The 5,578-nt window shown below is 24.5% G+C and overlaps 1 long non-coding RNA gene across 1 annotated transcript; it reads right to left on the bottom strand.

Annotated features, from left to right (window-relative positions):
* Window positions 1-2,516: 2,516 nt before the first annotated feature.
* Window positions 2,517-5,578, bottom strand: LOC119614397. Its single transcript, XR_005232326.1, has 5 exons — window positions 5,531-5,578; window positions 4,328-4,371; window positions 4,102-4,140; window positions 2,726-2,759; window positions 2,517-2,666 (listed from the first exon to the last, which is right to left on the bottom strand). It is a non-coding gene; the product is annotated as an uncharacterized LOC119614397 (long non-coding RNA).

Here is a 5,578-nt window from a genome sequence, read left to right as displayed (position 1 = left end):
ATATTTTTGATTTTTTCTAAGTTCCTAGAAATTTATGGTAATATGGCAAATTGTAGAAGTGTTTTTTCAGGAGAATGTTTAAAACTTTTTAATTTCAATACAAAATGATATAGATCACTTAATAATGTTATTCTTTTTTTAAAGTTCTAAGATCCGATTTTTATAGTAATTTACTGGATGTAGACTGGTGTATATATATATATATATATATATATATATATATACATATATCACATTTTATTTTGTATTCGCAACCGGATACAGGGATGTTTGAAGGAAATAATAAAATGTATATGAACATATAAGTGTCAAAATGCTTGACATTATAATTATTGATGGTGGTTGGCAACTGTGTCGGGATGCCACTTAGTGTATTATATAATGATGTATATATATTTTGTTGCTGATTGGGACTTTTTATTTGCATTTAATTTTCAATTAATTAATAATATATTTTTTACGGGTGGGGAGCCAACAGATGATTAGTACTGAATTATATTTATTGATCTCAGGTTTTTATTATTACTATGTAATATTGATATTTTGGCCGTGAAGGCTTAATATTACAAAATAAATGAATAAAATAAATAAATAAATAAAACGATTTCTATGAAAACTTCATAATCCTTAAGCATGTCAGATGTAGAATTTTAAAAATAAAGAGAGATTGACACTACCTTCTATTTTTCTATTATGATAAATAGTGCATGTAAATTTAGGTCCGGTTGCAGGCAAATCTCTATGTAAGTACGTCTATTATATTATAATACTGCACTAATTTAATATTGTTTTATCGTACGGCAAATGTTTTTATAACGAAATGGAGATATGTGCCTGAATGGAATTTTTGGACAAAATAAAATCAATGATACCAACGCGGCGATACGGATAGAACCAGAATTTCTTCAAACTTTCATATTGAATTGTTAGGTAAATGTATTTAAAACATTTTTTAATATATTTTTTTGTTGCTATCTTTAGAAATAAAACAGTATAAAAAAACTAGTTGTGTACACTGAAAATAATCCATGCCTAATATACACGAAAAAGTTGTACATTGTACGAAATGCTTCGTGGTTTCGCACCACGAAATTCTTTCGTAATATATACGAAATTGTACGAAATATTTTAATAAAATGCAAAATAATTTTATATAATTTTAGAAAAAAAATTTGTTAATTTTACGATTTTTTTAAGACATAAAATATTTTAGTTCTTTTAAAATAATTATTGTAAATTTAGGAAAAGATTGCGAATTGAAAAAAATCTAATTTTTATGTTTTTTAAAAAACATAAAAAATTTTACAGGAAATTAGACAGCTAATTTCCTGTAAATTAAAAATTACTTTTAATTTAACTCCCTTAAAATTACGAAAATAACAAAAAAAAAAATATCGTAACAATATAATTTTTTTTGTGAAATCAAAAATAATTCTTGTATATTACTAAATAATCTTGTTACGAAAAAAATCGTTACTTTCGTTAAATATTACATGCCTTAACGAAATTATTTTTGTAAAAGAAAACAAAGTTTCTTAATATATACGAAAAAAGATATTGCGACAGGTGTTTCGTACTTTCGTAAATTAGAAAAGGGGTTGATTAAACAATATTTCGTATATACACAAAATTTTCGTATATATTACGAAAAAAGTTGTTACGAAAGTTTTTTTCGTAAAGTTAAGCATGGATTATTTTCAGTGTAGTAATTTTCACTTGGAATTGTGCAGTAGGATTGCAAAAGAGCAAAGCGACTTTTTATGAATATTAGAACTAGTATCAAACTGGTTCTAACCCCATGTCTATATTAGACAAATATTTATTATGCTAAACGTCAAATTGTTATCATGATAAAAAATTAGCAGGTACAGACGGCATTTATTAGCGTTTATAACGTCGTTATGAGTGTTTTTTTTTTTTTTTTTTTAATTTTTAACATAAGTTTTCGTGAAATTAGTGTTTATTTACAAAATTTGCATTTAATTTTGATTGTTTTTATAAAATATAGCATTATTTCAATAAAATTATCTGTGAGCTGTCGTGATAAAATCAGCATTTTGTTACCCTATTCATTAACATAAACAAAAAACTGACAATTTTTCTGCCGATGTTTTGTCAATTGCCGTGATAAATATTTGTCTAATATAGACACGGGCTAAAGAACCCAATTGGGTCCAAGTGTACTAGTATAAGTCTAGAACTAATGGTACTAGTAATTTTTTTAAACACACTCAATGTTAATTTGAGCATTATGATGGTATAGGAAAGTTTACAGTTGGGAACTAGTATTGGTGATTTTGGTACTAGTAGAATACAAGTTTGATACTAGTTCCATTTCCTGCAGGGTTACTACATTTCATATACTTAAAATTTATTCTAAGCTTTAAGTTTAAATAAATACTTTATTGCTTATAGTCATTTTATTTACATCATAGCCAAAACATAGAGTCAAACTTATGAAGGTTAGAAAATAAGAAAATTATTGTTTAATAAATAGAATAAATTATTTTATTTTTAAATTTTTATTTTGATCCTTTGCAATCACCATTGTATGTATGTTTAAGAATTTGTCATGTCCTCGATGAATGTCAATTATTCAACATCCAGAGAAATTAATTTTTTTCAAAATAATCCTGTCGTTGTATTAGAAGTGAGATTAAGAGAATCTTCCAAATATATGATTTCATCAATAGGAAAAAAAAATCAAAAATACATATATACATACATATAATTCTTTTAATTAATTTCGACCTGTGAACCTGAAACAAAAGAAAGCAAAATTCGTTAAAATCTAAAATATATATGTACATATAATTATGAAATGAATTTTCAGTTATCAGTAAAATTAGTTCTTTTCATATTTAAAATGGTCAATGAGATTCCTACTAAAATATATCATCATAAAACATATTGCCAACTAAAATACGAAAATAAAATCATTTCAGAAATATAGATAATCAGGTTATTGTAGAATCCAAGTCAGAATTGTAATTTATCAAATTAAAAATCGATTCTAATTTGAATTGGTGTCATTAAATCGATTGTTTTCCTTTAATTCGAAAATTAATAAAAGTTTTATTATAAAACCCATATTCGAATCAGAAGTTCTGTTTTGTTAGTAGTTTGGTAGTTTTATTTTATTTTTAATGATGGAGGATGGATACAAATAGTGAAACGAAAAATAAGAACATCTTTGTCTTTTATTTTATAAAATTTAATTTAACTTACATTCGCGCCAATTCCACTTAACCACATAAAACAAAACAAATAAAATACAAATGCTGATGTCAATCAGATTCTACAATCCTGAATATTAACAAAATAAATTTAAAAAAATAAGGAAATGTCTTATACGTAATAATAGAATTGTTCGTATTTTTGATGGCGATATACATACATATATATAATACACATTATGTACATGAAATATCCATGCTTTACTTTACAAATAGAATGTAAGAAAAGAATAAAATATAAATGCATTATTGAGTTTATAAAAAGAATATACTATAAACATTTCTAGTTTTTCTAAAAAGTTAAGAAAGGTTTCCTGATGAGCTGGCTTAAGCAACCGGCGAAATGCGTATAGGAACTAGCATATCCCCAATAATACATTTCATTTTATTAAAAAATTAACTTTAATTACCCAGCAAAAAATACCACATTCTTTCAATGACATGCTTATATAAATTTCATTGGTTTTTCACCAATGTTGAATGTACTTCAAGTACGTTATTGGTGTGTTTCTTGATATGTTACAGGTAACACGCAGACTTAAAAAAAAATTAAAAATAAGCACACATTTTTGGGATGTGGTTAAGATGTCGTTTGTAAAGTATGGCATCAATTTTTTTTGCTGGGCAGTAGCTCAAACAATAAACATGTAAGTGTTCAGTCAAGACCTTGTTTAATGCAAATATTGATTTTGCTTAGATGGGTCGTATTTTGTTTATTAGTGTCTAAAACTTACTGGTGTTAAATTTTAGTCAATAAAAAACTCAATTTTAAATTCTTACGTTATAACGACCTTTGCATTTCAGGTGACGGTATATGACTGGATATTTTCAATGTTGTTATTAAAAACTAAAATGTAATAATCACCTTTAGTTTAATGCAGGAATATATATTAAGATTTTGGAACTGTAAAAGAGATAAATAAAATATCAGAATATTGTTAAAAAAAAAATTAATTAGAAAATAGTAAAAGACATCAGAAAATAAAGTTATTTTCACGTAAGAATGGTCAATGAGATTCCTACTATAATATATCATCAATTAAACACTTGACATCTTAATATATTTAAATATATTTGATTTAAAAACTCACCTTAATGGATGGTATACGTATGAAAATTTGATCCAAGTTTTTAACTGCAAAGAAAAATAAAGACAATAACTTAGTATATTTTTAACGTGTTTTCTAATGTTTAAGAAGTCAAATAAATCAGTAATAAAATTATTTTCATGTTGGAATGGCCAATGAGATTCCTACTTAGAATAACATCATTAAAAATTTGTAAGAATTTTAAAATTTTTGTGTAATTTATTTATTTTGAACATAATTTTATTCACCTTAGAATTACTAAATTAACAACATATCGCTCAATTACTACAAGACTGGCATAATCCAAAATTCAGGTTTTTTAAACATGCATCATACTAAAGTCTCTCATGTAAATTTATCAAATGTGTTTTATTTTCGATGTGATATAAAACTCATGTTTCACGAATATTAGATAAATAAAAGTTAAATTTCAATGTAGACTAGAAACATATTAACCTCTACTATCTAAATCTGGCCTATTTTTCATATCCCTTTATTTATTTAAGTTATTTAAAAAAAAGTAAAATGTCATTAAACATTCAAAGCCATTTATCTCGAAACGACTTTTTATGTTTATGCCAGTCTTGTAATAAATGAGCGACATGTACAAAAGTCTAGCTACGATTTGAACATTAAAATAAAACGAAACAATGAAATGCTTTTAAATTAATTAAATATATGCGTTGATATAATTAATGTATTTTTTTTTTTTCTTTTAATTTTAATAATCGTGATCAATTTTTGATTTGATTGAACAATTTTTTATATAAACCTTATTGGAATTTCCTGGAAGTTTACACATTTGAGTGTCTACTTTTTGTATTCTTCGTTATAATTGTATCAACTATGTATTTATTTATAATTATAATTGTAAACTAATATTACTTAATTTTGTGCCTATTACAATTTAATTATCTATCCTTTAAATGAGTTTTTAAGTTCTGTTGTTGTATTGATTGTAGAATTCTCAAACATATATGGCTCGGTTGATAATAAAGATTTCATTAAACTAAAAATAATACAGTGTAATGATGAAGAGAACCTACTATTCTGTTATATTTTTAAGTTTTCTCAAAATTTGAAATTGTAATCTCAATTTTAGACATATGTATCTTGAAATCTATAGGTACATTATTTTTTAATTCTTACAACTTTTGCTTACAATTTACTTTAAAAGATTAAATTGTTCTTTTTTTAACAACATACCTTTTAAAATATCCGTTTTATTTTCCAGTTCTAATGTAACCTGAAATT

This window comes from Lucilia sericata, unplaced genomic scaffold (genome assembly GCF_015586225.1).
Source record: "Lucilia sericata isolate MDLA Ls3-8-SP2 unplaced genomic scaffold, ASM1558622v1 Contig002848F_arrow, whole genome shotgun sequence".
Classification (NCBI taxonomy): domain Eukaryota; kingdom Metazoa; phylum Arthropoda; class Insecta; order Diptera; family Calliphoridae; genus Lucilia; species Lucilia sericata.
This window is presented reverse-complemented; position numbering and strand designations above follow the sequence as displayed.